At 41.9% G+C, this 13,722-nt stretch overlaps 1 protein-coding gene across 3 annotated transcripts in view; it reads right to left on the reverse strand.

Moving 5' to 3' along the window:
- Positions 1-10,619, reverse strand: part of PAIP2B (poly(A) binding protein interacting protein 2B) — a 37,498-nt gene extending 26,879 nt beyond the window's left edge. The window contains exons 1-2 of one of the 3 annotated variants that reach the window (XM_009184401.4): positions 10,423-10,618; positions 9,699-9,754 (exon numbers count right to left, since the gene is read on the reverse strand). The gene's annotated coding sequence lies outside the window, so the exon portion shown is untranslated. Of the gene's footprint in view, positions 1-9,698; positions 9,755-9,844; positions 9,960-10,422 lie in introns of those variants that run through there. The other 2 variants (XM_009184402.4, XM_009184400.4) reach the window with 2 other exon arrangements.
- Positions 10,620-13,722: the final 3,103 nt, after the last annotated feature.

Genomic DNA, 13,722 nt, shown 5'->3' on the forward strand with positions numbered 1-13,722 from the left:
TTAGTCTAAAAAGTATATTTACAGGTGTCAATTCTCATTCAGCCTGATCTCATACAATACTACTTACATCCTCTTACATCTAAAGTTTTAGAAAAGGATCTTCACAATGTAAGTCTCAGGAACACTAGGAGTTCTATAATAAAACGCCAAGTAGATCTGAATGTCCAAACTTACTAAGAGAAGAAAAGTGGAATTATTGGCTATATATACATATTTTAATTTTTTTTGAGACGGAGTCTCACTGTTTTCTAGGCTGGAGTGCAGTGGCACGATCTTGGCTCACTGAAAACTCTGCCTCCCCGGTTCAAGTGATTCTCCTGCCTCAGCCTCCTGAGTAGCTGGGATTACAGGAGTCCACCACCATGCCCAGCTAACTTTTCTATTTTTAGTAGAGACAGGGTTTCACCATTTCACCATGTTGGTCAGGCTGGTCTCAAACTCCTGACCTCAGGTGATCTGCCCACCTGGGCCTCCCAAAGTGCTGGGGTTACAGGTGTGAGCCACCATGCCCAGTCTATACTTTTGAATTGCATTCTACAGGAAATTAAAGTTTTGAATTTTTTTCACCTTCATAACTTTCAAGTTAACAGAATTAAACCAGAATACTCCATTCTTTCAAAGCCTCTAGCCAGGCAAAGTTTTACTGTATTGCTTCTTGCTTTCAATGGATATGAAACAGGGTCCTGGTAGGCACACTGTGTTACCTGCAAAGATGCAGAACTAAATGGTTCCGTATTCAGTATTAAAAACAAAAGTCCTTAAACCTCAGATGGTGAGGGTAATACCTCGCACTAGCAACAAAGCCTCAAATATGAAAAGATACCAAGAACACCACTAGCAAACAAAAATAAGCTCTGGGCTGGGAGCAGTAGCTCACGCCTACAATCCCAGCACTTTGGCAAGCCAAGGAGGGAGGATTACTTGAAGTCAGGAATTCAGGACCAGCCTGGGCAGCATAGCAAATTCATATCTCTACAAAAAATTTTTCAAATCTGCTGGGCGTGGTGGCATATACCTGTAGTCCTAGCTATCTGGGAGGCTGAGGCGAGAAAATCACTTGAGCCCACGAGTTTGAGGCTGCAGGAGCTAAGATCATGCCACTGCACTCCAGCCTGGGTGACAGACCGAGACCTAGATAATTACATTCTGCTCTACTCCTGTTTACACTAAAATCACTAAGTTAAAATGCTTTCGTTCAGCCCAATAAAAATAAAGTGAAATGTGACTTTGGAGCTTGGCTAGCAAAAAAGAAAGAAAAAATAAAGCAAAACGACAAATAACTTACTGGGAGACAGTTTTGGTAACTTCAATGACAGATAAAAGGTTTGTATCCTTAGCCTATAAAGAAATCTTTAAAATTACTCAGAAAAAGAAAAATGATAGAAGAGATAAAATTATTTTATAATTTTATAAAATTACTCAGAAAAAAACAAATACTTTCCAACAGAAAATAGGCAATGGAGAAACAGGCACTTCCTACAAGAATAAAAATGGCCAATAAGCATATAAAAAAGACTCAAAAGCACTAGAAATTAAAGAAAATGTAATTAAAACAATGAGACTTTCTGCCTAAAGATGGGCAAAGATGACAAATGGAAGGGGGAAACTGGAACTCCGTCACTGTTGGTGGGAGTATATACTGAACCCATTTTCCTGCAGGATAATTTGAAAATTTCTATTAAAAACCCTAAAACTGTTTTTTTTGTTATTTTCCTCCAGAAATTCTACTTCTATGAATTCAGTCCAAAAATGCTTGCTGAGTCCATTAAAATGTATATATAAGGAAATTCACCTCTGGAGTGGCAATGATTCACTTAATATACAGCCAGCTATTGATGATGCCAGGATATATTTACTGCCACAGAAACATGCCCAAAATATAGTAAGTGACTAAAGACTGTATTTCATGATTCTACTTTTAAAAATGTTTATATGCATAAAAAAGTATAAAAAGCAGCAAATCAGAATGTTTTGAGTGGCAGAATTAAAGGTTTTTCTTTTTTTTCTTTTCTTTTTTTTTTTTTTTTTGAGACAGCATCTTACTCTGTCGAGTGCAATGGCGCGATCTCAGCTCACTGCAAGCCGCGCCTCCCGGGTTCACACCATTCTCCTGCCTCCTGTAGCTGGGACTACAGGCGTTTGCCACCATGCCCAGCTACCTACGTGGCTTTTTCCTGTTATTTTTGTATTTTTAGTAGAGATGGGGTTTCACCGTGTTAGCCAGGATGGTCTCGATCTCCTGACCTCGTGATCCGCCTGCCTCGGCCTCCCAAAGTGCTGGAATTACAGGCGTGAGCCACTGCATCCAGTCTAAAGGTTTTTCTTTATATTTTGTTAAATTATTGTAAAAAGAATGATTTCCTTTACAATCAGGGATAAGTGTTTTTTTCACATCCATTCTTTTTCTTATTTTTCTCATGTATGTACCCCATGTAGGCTAGAGAGCTTGACTCCCTGCCTCTTGAGGTAAATCAGCCCATTTTTGGGATGTGCACTACACAAAGCTGCCCCATATTCCTTTTATTTTACAAGTTCTGGAAACATTTTTGTTTTAAATTGTTTTATTGTTCTTAGAGTACTTTTAAAAATATATGAAATTGAGGAAAAGACAAAGGAAAGGCTGACTCCCCACCTTCCTGGGGCAACTCTTCCAATTTTTCCTGCTATTGCTATGTATTCGCTGGGTACTAAAAAGATGGGCAGCCCTGTAGAACCTTTTTCTTATCTTGTTCTCATAATCCCATTTCATTCCTTCATTCACTTATTTTTAAGAGGGTTTTGTGTACAAATACATAGTTCAAAAAAATTTAAAATATAACTATCTATAAATGTATGTGGCAAAATCCCATTCATAGTCCTATTCTCCCTCCACAGCCAAACACTTTTAATTGGTTTCTTATATATCATTTCAGAAGTTATCTCTGCAAACACCCATGTATATTCTTATTCTACTCTTCTCTCTCAACACAAAAAGTAGCATACCATATACACTATACCATACATACACCATTCCTTGTTCCTTTTTTAAAAACACACACAATATCTAGTTCTTCCACATGAGTACATAGGTCTTTCTCATTCTTCTTTACAATTACACAGTATTCCATCATTTGGATGTACCATCGTTTACTTCACCAGTTCCCTGATGGCAGGCACAGAAGTCATCCCTATCATACTAGTACAAACAATAATGCCAAGCATAACCACCTGCACACACCAAATTCATTTCTGAAGCTGCCTTTCATGAGGCCTCTGTTTAAATCACCACAAGCCCACACGGTCAATAGGCTGAAAAGTTAGCCCCTTTTTTACTTTTCATTATGTACAGCAGCATGTAACAAAAGATTCCCTTGGACAAAGCCAATGAACTCTTTGGCGATTTATTTCATAAAAATAAATGGATAAACAGAACACCTAGGAGGAACCATTTCTATTTAACCATGCATATGTATGTATACAATACATGTATATGCACAAAAAGTATAAAATAAATCAATCAGGCCGGGCGCGGTGGCTCAAGCCTGTAATCCCAGCACTTTGGAAGGCCGAGACGGGCGGATCACGAGGTCAGGAGATGGAGACCATCCTGGCTAACACAGTGAAACCCCGTCTCTACTAAAAATACAAAAAACTAGCCGGGCGAGGTGGCGGGCACCTGTAGTCCCAGCTACTCAGGAGGCTGAGGCATGAGAATGGCGTAAACCCGGGAGGCGGAGCTTGCAGTGAGCTGAGATCTGGCCACTGCACTCCAGCCTGGGTGACAGAGCAAGACTCCATCTCAAAACAAACAAACAAACAAACAAACAAACAAATCAAAGCACTAACCACTGTCTCAGTATGGTGGATCTGTGGAGTACTTTGTAGTACCCCGCTCCTAGACAATCAATTATTTCTAATTTCACAACAGTTAATATATACTATTTCTGCAATATAAAATGTTTAAAAATGTTAACTCAAATTAAGGTGGATACATTCCTTCAGTCTGTCCTATGTTTGTACAGTGCTCCAGAGTGCTCAAATATCACTTCATTTTAAAAAAACATTTATTTTTTCAAATATAGAGACAGGGTCTTGCTCTGTTGACCAGGCTGGTCTTGAACTCCTGGATTCTCCCACCTCTGCCTCCCAAAGTGCTGGTATTACAGGCGTGAGCCATCATCACGCCCGGCCAGCTTCATTTGAGAAATCTTTCCCCATCACTCCATATATTACTAATTATTCTTTTCTTCTTGTTTAGATAGCATTTTTGTTATACCTCTATTACCTCACTTGTCACATGATAATCAGCTGCTCACCCATCTGTCTCCCTTGATTGCTCATGAGCTCCTTGAGAAGAAGTCTCATTTTCAGGACCTTGAACAGTGTGCAACACATATATGCTTCACAGGCAGAGAAGAAGTAAATGATTTCACTACAGTGTAATCATTCCCAGAATTCAATTACCTGTATTTCTAAATTGTTCTAGATACTTGGCCAACAACCTAAGAATGTTTTACTCTTTCCCTAAAACTTCCATCCATTACTGAGTGTCTATGGTCATAGCTAACTCAATTGTGCCATGCCCTCCGGCCAAGCCCATGTAATGATTTTTAATTTTTGTTTTTATTTGCTCTTTGTATTAAAAATACAAAGAACACTTATTTTTAATACAAAGAGCACATAAGTAAACTTCACCATCTCTATCTCTGTGCCTTTGCACCTGCTAGACTCTGTTTGGAATGATATCTCAAAGTTTTATTCACCTGGAAAGGATTCCTACTCACCCTTAAAGAATCAGCTTAAATACTACCTTCTCTGGGAAGCCTTTCTATCCGCCCATTCTTTTAGTAAGAGTTCAGAATTCCTACAGTTGAAACTGTAGACCCTGCCCTCATGGAGCTCATGGTCTAGTATGAAAAACAGCCATATGAACAAATAACCACACTATAATACTAAAGGCAACACCAAAAGGGAGATGTATTGACTATTTGACATGTGTCAATTACCTTGTTAGATTCTTTATTAACAATTATCTATGATTACATTAGATAAGTATTTGAATTGGACAAAAGGCCATGAAACTCTAGAACTTCTATACTGTCAATTGTCTTCTAAAGAAACTCTCCAAAGGGTTCTTTTAGAATATGCTACAGTCATACCGAGAGGTGAGGACAGCTGGACTTCCTGGGTCGAGTGGGGACTTGGGGAACTTTCCTGTCTTACAAGAGGACTGTAAAATGCACCAGTCATCGTTCTGCAAAACACCCCACTCAGCACTCTGTAAAACAAGCCAATCAGCACTCTGTAAAATGCACCAATCAGCGCTCTGTAAAATGCACCAATCAGCACTCTATAAAATGCACCAATCAGCAGGATCCTAAAAGTAGCCAATTGAGGGGAGGATTAAAAAAGGGCACTCTCGATAGGCCAGAAACGGAACACGGGAGGGGACAAATAAGGGAATAAAAGCTGGCCACTGGAACCAGCAGCAGCAACCTGCTTGGGTCCCCTTCCACGCTATGGAAGCCATGTTCTTTCATGCTTCACAATAAACCTTGCTACCACTCACTCTTCGGGTCTGTGCCATCTTTAAGAGTTGTAACACTCACCGCCAAGGTCTGGGGTTCCATTCTTGAAGTCAGTGAGACCATGAACCCACAGGCAGGAACCAACTCCAGACACAATACAACTATTGTGCGAGTGTGGCATACACAAAAAGCATATCTGTAGCATATCTGTGTGATTGATAATACATACAACCAACCTTCTTTGGCCACAAGTGACTGGACCAGGGCTCAGTGCTTCAGCTAAGGACAACATATAGGCTGAACTTCAGGGAGATCAATCACCAAAGACATGGCGTAGCTCAAAATTCTCCCTAATAGGGGTCTTCTGTTTTTAGAAAGTGACAGACTAATCCAATCAGATATTCTTTCTTGGAAAATACAAATGTTGAGTGAACGAAGGAAAAGAGGGCAGGGCTTCAGAGCTCAAATACTAAATACCGCTAAATTAATGTTCTATGAGGTTTTGAAAGTACTAGGGCCAAGAGACAATATGGCTGCTTAGATGACTTCACATCCAAGTTTACATTCAGCCTTCATCACCAAAGCTGATACGTGTGTGCCTCTTCCTTGCAACCCACCAGGGACTAACATATCATATACCACTTTTGATATCAGGAAACAGGCTCAGAAGTCCAAGAGCTTGATCAAAGGAACTCAGTTGGTAGGCAGCAGAACCATAATTCAAAGACTCAGGTCAGCATGATTCTTCTGTGATATCCTGCCACTTACATGGGTAAGTGGCCTCAAAATCAACAAAAGACAAGTAGAGGCTGACATGCAACAATGGAGAGAGGCTCAAAAGGAAAAGTTTTTACACAAAAATAGAAAAGAAATGTTCTGGAAGTATGTCTGGGGATGTGAAGTAGGAGCAGGCACACCAGGTTTACCTTGGTCAAGTGAATCTATAATTCCAACCTAGGCCTCTCCCCGGAGCTCCTGACATAGGTATCTGTCTTTCTTATGCAAATATAAAATCCACAGGGCAGGACCTTAATCTCTAGCTTGTTCACCACAGATTAAAGCAGAATTTGAGGCTGGATGCAGAGGCTCATGCCTGTAATCCCAGCACTGTGGGAAGCCAAGGTGGAAGGATCCCCCGAGGTCAGGATATCAAGACCAGCCTGGCCAACATGGTGAAACCCTGTCTCTACTAAAATGCAAAAATTAGCTGGGCATGGTGGTGTGAGCCTATAATCCCAGCTACTTGGAGTCTGAGGCAGGAGAATCACTTGAACCCAGGAGGCGGACATTGCAGTGAGCTGAGATCGTGCCATTGCACTCCAGCCTGGGCGACAAGAGCGAAACTCCATCTCAAAAAAACAAAGACAAAAACAAAAAACAAGTTGTGGTTTTTTTTGGTTTTTTTTTTGAAGCAGAGTCTCACTCTTGCCCAGGCTGGAGTGCAGTGGCGCGATCTTGGCTCACTGCAACTTCCGCCTCTTGGGTTCAAGCAAGTCTCTGCCTCAGCCTCCTGAATAGCTGGGACTACAGGCGCCTGCCACCACTCCTGGCTAATTTTTTTGTATTTTTAGTAGAGACAGGGTTCCACCATCCTGGCCAGGTTGGTATTGAACTCCTGACCTCGTGATCCACCTGCCTTAGCCTCCCAAAGTGCTGGGATTACCGGCGTGAGCCACCGTGCCCGGCCGAGTCTGACTTATAGTAAGTGCTTAATATATGATAAATGAACAAACTGAACAAATGAATATATAATAAATGAATAAATATATGAATAAATGTACAAACTATCAAATAAGCTAAAGAAATACTCCACATTGTTGGGGAAAAGGCTAAAAATGAAACAGACCCTAGCAGTCCCTTACAAATACAGTTCATCCTCATTACTTGTGGATCCCATATTTGCAAATTTGCTTACTTGCTAAAATGTCTTTGTAATCCCCAAATTAATACTTGTGGAGCTTTCAAGGTGACTCATGGATATATACATAGTAGTGAAAAATATGTCACTCCTTGCCCACGTCCCAAGCTAAGATCAAATAAGGTGACCCTCAGCCTCGTCTCAGCTCTCATACAAAACTGACCAGAGGACAGAGACAGCAGAGGGCAGTGCAGCGTAGTGCAAGAAGCTCTGGCTCTGGGGCCATCTGGACGAGTCTGAATCTTAACTCTGGCACCTGTTAGTGGAGCGGCCTCAGGCAAATCGCTTAACACTTCTGTACTTCCTTTATTCTTTTGTAAATAAAGAAAATTCAATCTACCAGGATGAGTTGTTTTTAGGAATTAAGATTGTAATCTATGTGAGATATCTATATATGTATATATTTTCCCTAGGAACAATGGTTGAATATTTGATAACCCAGTGTTCTTGGCAACTTTATAGAATATAACTACTGCAAATAATGAGAATCGACTATAATTATTTATAAAGAAATAACAGAAGTAGGCAAAAACAATTATTTGGATGAGGCAGACGCAGGCTTCAAGATTTTGAAGAAACAGAATTTCACCAGGCACATAAGGTGTGGAAAAGGCTTGCAAGGAATGGTGCCTACAGAGAGAGGTGGAAAAGAACAGGTAGGTTCAGGAAATGGCACTTCAGGAAGTCTAGGGCAGTAGAAGATGAGGTCGGAACATGGTGCCATCGTGCTTCTCTGAACCCTGTATATTCCTTGTACTGCAGAACCTCACTCTCTGCATTAAATTATTGGTTTCTAGTTCTCTCTTCCATTAAACTGTGAGGTCAAGGTCTCTAAGGTCCTCAAGGTCAAGGTCTCTAAGAAGAAATCATAGCTAGAGTCCTCTAAATTTGCAAACAAGTTATTATTAAACACAAATACTCCCAAAAAAGACTGTACAAAAATAACTTTGGTTTTCAGCTGCAGTCATAGCAATTCACAACTGGTACAGATTTGCAATTTGTCCAGGATTTTTCTCTGATGACTGCTGTAACTCTCATAAACTCTTTTCATTGTTTTAGACACCCAGTCATTTGTTGGAACAGTTTTAAGATCTTGCTCTTTTTAGTGTAATTGATTAATTGGTTGATTGACTGAGATGGGGTCTCACTATGTTGCCCAGGTTGGTCTTAAACTCCTAGGTTCAAGCAATCCTCCTGCCTCAGCCTCCTAAGTGGCTGGGATTACAAGCACACACCACTGTGCTAGGCTGTAGTGTGATTTATTAACAAGGCTTAAACATATGGTCCATTAGACAAGGCTGCCACCTCAGAGTAAAGATTTCTTTTAATTCACTATGATAGACTTTTTTCTTTATATGCAAGATACAATTTTACCACAGTAAAATACAAGGAAGCATATTGATATATACACTACAAACAGGATAAGGAAAGCAATATAATTTTTTTCACAAAAGCTTGCAAAATTCTGGCCAAAACACAGTTAACATGATGTTAAACTCACAGCTTACATTTCTCCACTGAAAGCTAGGAAAAACAATTCCAATTTTTCTAAAGTCAGGAAACTAAGCACTGTGAGAATTTACAAGATTTTGTAAACTTGTATATTCTCCCCACCCCGATATACAAGTAGCCAAAGGAGCCTATCAGTCTTACCCCAACACTTCAATCTCCTTCAACCTCCAAAATAAAACCCTCACCATCCAATATTTGAATTTATATTTTCAAACATCTAAAATCTTAATCAAAACTAAGAGCAGTGCATTAGCTTTTCCCCACAAAATTATTGGTATAATTTTACTTAGGCACAACTTAGTTTGTGCTATTACCTAGAAACATATGGCTAGAACCGACATTACTAGAAACCAAACGAATATACTATGAAGGTGAAAAGGGAATAGGGAACGTTGTTTTTAAACAGATTCAATGCTGTTATTATCCATTCATAGGTTGGGTGTGATCAAATCACACTGTGCTGTACAACTAAGTATGTTCTGTATTTTATGACAAAATAGGGTAGCCAGGTCCTTACACTGCAAACTCCCAGAAACCCCAGTTAAGCTGTTTAAAGTATAATCCAATTCAATTTACTTAAAATAATAGTAACAAATTTAAATCCCTTGCTTCTAGTTAGCCCTTTTCAACTGCATTTTCAGCAATTACCACCAAAAGAACGGCATTAGGACAAAGATTCTAGAGCGGGTATAATGATCAAATGCCATCTTAAGGAAGGCAAAAACAGTTTACCATGAACAAAACCGATTAAAGTTCCCAACCTTGCCAAACTCCCTGTTCAACGTATTCTGCCTCTCTCGGTTCACCTTTCAGCTGCCTGGAAGAGGCAAGTGGAAAATGTTAGTTTTCTGGAGAGATGAGAATGGAATTTAGAGGTTGGTCGGGGGTGATGGACTCACTCACGGACCGCAAGGCACAAGAGAAGTGGCGAACGTCTCCCAGGCAAATGAGGCATGAAGAATGAGGGCTGGAGTCAATCGGGAGATGGAGCAAGTATAAAACGGCAGAGGACGCGCAGGGGCCCGCGAATGGGGGAGGGGCAGGACGCGCAATCCCTCCCCTCCAACCCGGGGAGAGGGGCGGGGGATGCCGCGCGGGTCAATTTGCCTAGCATTGTTGCACCTGGGTAGCAATGGGACTCAGGCCAAGAATCCGGTTCGAGTGTTAGGAGGACGCTGAGGGGAGTCAGGAACATGGGTGGGGGTAGGGGTGAGGGGGAAACAGAGCACCTGTGCGGGGGAAAAGGGACGAAAACCCCCTATCGCCCCGGAGGGGCAGGGGCTGACCCCAGCGGACGCCCCTTTTCGCCGATGGTCGCGACGTGGGATCCCGTGCGCTTTCCCTCCCCACAGGAGCTCGGGCAGGCGCGTGCCGCCCCTCACAGCCCCGACGGCGGCAGAAAGGGAGGCGCAGGGCGCCCCCAGAGCCAGGAGAACAGCGCTTCCCTCGAGTCCTTTCCCCAGCAGCCCGGGCACCCGAGCCCACCTGGGCTGACCAGAAGCCCCTCCTTCAGATCGTACTCTGCCACTCCTCCGAGAGCTTAAGCTGTTGCTGTAGAGGTCGCCGTCGCCAGAACAGTCTCGGCCTTTAGTACCAAAGCGTGAAGCACAGAACCCGAGAAGCGCCACTACCACTTGCCAGGTTACCTCTTACTGCACACTACCTCCTCGCCCCGCCCCCGAACCCAAGCCATTGGTTGCCGGGCACCGCCCCATTCGTCTATTGGGCCGAAGAGGATGCCGTTCGGTCACCTAGAATGGCATATATGGTTTTTATTGGTCTAAATGTGAAGCAGTGCCCGCCCACTCTCTCAGAAGTTTCAGCTTCTGATTGGTTTTAATGTCTGTCTTTTCTCTTCCTTCATTTTTTTTCCTGTGGTGGAACACCTCCTTGCGGGAGACGCCGGCTCTGATTGGCTGAAAGGACGCTACGCTAGCCTGGGATAGGCATTGGGCCAAGGATGCGCCCGGCCCACTCGTTGGGGAGGAGACCAAGCGCCTCACTCTGGGTTTGTTTACACAGACTCTTGCTCCAGCTTCGTCTATTGGCTGAGCTGGAAGCCACTGCCACCGAGTTTTGCCTGTCAGCCTGCAAGGAGGACGGTAGGGGTGGGCCTCGGTAGGATTTCCCCCAGCTGTCAATTACCAAAGGAAGAGCTTTGATGCAAGCTGCTTCGGACCTGGTGCTATTCTCTGTAGGGAAAATTAAGGAGTTGAGCTCCTTGGGATGCTGGAAGGAAGCAAAGGGACGCTGGAAGGAAGCCGACGGATGCTTCCACGTTTCTAGAAACAAACCTAACTTCTTGAGTGCTTTAAAAAAATAAAACTTGGCCGGGCGCGGTGACTCACGCCTGTAATCCCAGCACTTTGGGAGGCCGAGGCGGGCGGATCACAAGGTCAGGAGTTCGAGACCAGCCTCGCCAGTATGTTGAAACCCCGTCTCTACTAAAAATGCAAAAATTAGCTAGGCGTGGTGGCGGGCGCCTGTAGTCCCAGCTACTCTGGAGGCTGAGGCAGGAGAATCACTTGAACCCGGGAGGCAGAGGTTGCAGTGAGTCAAGATCACACCACTGCTCTCCAGTCTGGGCAACAGAGTGAGATTCTGTCTCAAAAATAAATAAATAAAAACTAAAATAAAACTTTATTTCCCCTCTTGGATTTATGATGTCCAATCTGCCTGCAAAGGACTTCGAATTGTATTCCACAGGAAGTGGGGATTTCTTTGTGGAGCTCTTACTTTATACATTTTTCTTTCCGCCTCCCCCCCTCCCACCTCTCAAGCTGACTGTATACATGACACAAAGTTAATAAGAGATTGCAGAAGGAATGGAAAAATATAAAAATGAAGAAGACAAACTCAAATAACAATTACAGATATTAGCTATATACTTTGATACGATTTGGCTCTGTGTCCCCACCCAAATCTCATGTTGAATTATAATTCCCAGTGTTGGAGGAGGGACCTGGTGGGAGGTGATTGGATCATGGGGGCAGATATCCCCCTTGCTGTTCTCATGATAGTGAGTGAGTTCTCACAAGATCTGATGGTAAAAAAAGTGTTTGTCACTTCCCCCTTAGCTCTCTCTCCCTCTTGCCAACATGTGAAAACGTGCTTGCGTCCCCTTTGCCCTGATTGTAAGTTTCCTGAGGCCTCTGCAGCCATGCCTCCTGTACAGCCTGTGAAACTGTGAGTCAATTAAACCTCTTTTCTTTATAAATTACTCAGTCTCAGGTAGTTCTTTATAGCAGTGTGAGAATGGACTAATACATACTTAATATTAAATAATATAATAAGTAAATACATAAATACATTCATTCAACAAATATTATTTAGCGTCTACTATGAATGTTCTAGGCTCTGATCAAGGAATTGGGTATATGATATGAATAAGACAATGAAGATGCACCCATGGTGTTTATACTGTAGTGAAGGAGACTGACAACAGAAAAGTAACCAATAAATAATAAAATGGTTTGTTATGAGTAAATGCTACAAAGGAAAATAAAGCAGAGTTATGGGATGGTTGGGGAAATGGCTATTTTAAGTAGGATGGTTAGTTTAAGAACTGTTTGAGGAAACAGCACTGAACAGAGATGTGAATAATGTGAAGAAGTGAAGAGTGGGAAGGGGCTAATAAGCAGGGCCACTATAGTGCACAACTCCAGGATCACTAGTCACATTGCTGCATGTATTTTGAAGTTGTATATTAGGTGTACATCCATTTAGGGCTGCCTACTCTGGTTTAAAGCTTTATTTGCTTACATAATTGAAATGAATACTGCAAGAAACATGTGTCTTTTAGATAAAAAAATCTGTCTCTAAGATAGCATCCCCATACCCTCCACTGCTTCTTTCCCTGAATTGGCCTTCAGGTGTATGATGACAGAAAGTTTACACAATCTCATAGCTTTGAAAAACAGGCTCTTCAGGTCCACATGGTGTCCTTGTACATTCAGAAATACTCTTTGAAGATGAACTTTTATTGCCAGGATAGCAATGGGATGTAAGGAAGGGTTGATGAAATTCTCTTGTCTCACTTCCTACCACTGGTGTCATCTATTATAAATTCATGGCTGGGTATTACCAGTGATAAAGAGAAAAGTCTTAAAAGCAGGCAGAAAAAAAAGTGGTCATTTTAAGTAGAATGGTTAGTTTAAGAGCTGTTTGTGGAAAGACCATTGAACAGAGATGTGAAGAAGTGAAGAGCAGGAAGGGGTTGGGAAACATACAGAGGGGAAAAATAGATAAGAATTACAGCAAATTTCTTATCAGAAACTATGGAGGCCAAAAGACAATGAAGGAATGAGGTAGTAATGTGGGTATCTGGTGGTGCTGTGCAAGGACAGATAGGAGACAAAAACCAGTCATAAAGTTTAGGAAATGATGTCAATGAGAGGGAGGGAGGCAAGAGAAGGCCATCACCCTTCCCCACATCCTATTGCTATTAAGGCAATAAATCTTCAACGTTGAAGATTACATCATTTTGTTTTTTAAAATTTAATTGTGGTAAAATATATATAAAATTTACTATCTTAACTATTTTAAGTGTACAGTTCAGTTACAGTAAGTGCATTTACATTGTTGTGCAATCATCACCACAATCCACCTGCAGAACATTTTCATCATTCCTAACAAAAATTCTGTACCCATTAAACACTAACTCCCCATTCTCCCCTTCCCCCAGCCCCTGGAAATCACCATTCTGTTTTTCGTATCCATGAATTTGACTGCTCCAGGTATCACATGTAAGTGAAATTATGTAATATTTGTCCTTCCGTGTTTGGC

The sequence above is a fragment of the Papio anubis genome, chromosome 14 (genome assembly GCF_008728515.1).
Source record: "Papio anubis isolate 15944 chromosome 14, Panubis1.0, whole genome shotgun sequence".
Lineage (NCBI taxonomy): Eukaryota > Metazoa > Chordata > Mammalia > Primates > Cercopithecidae > Papio > Papio anubis.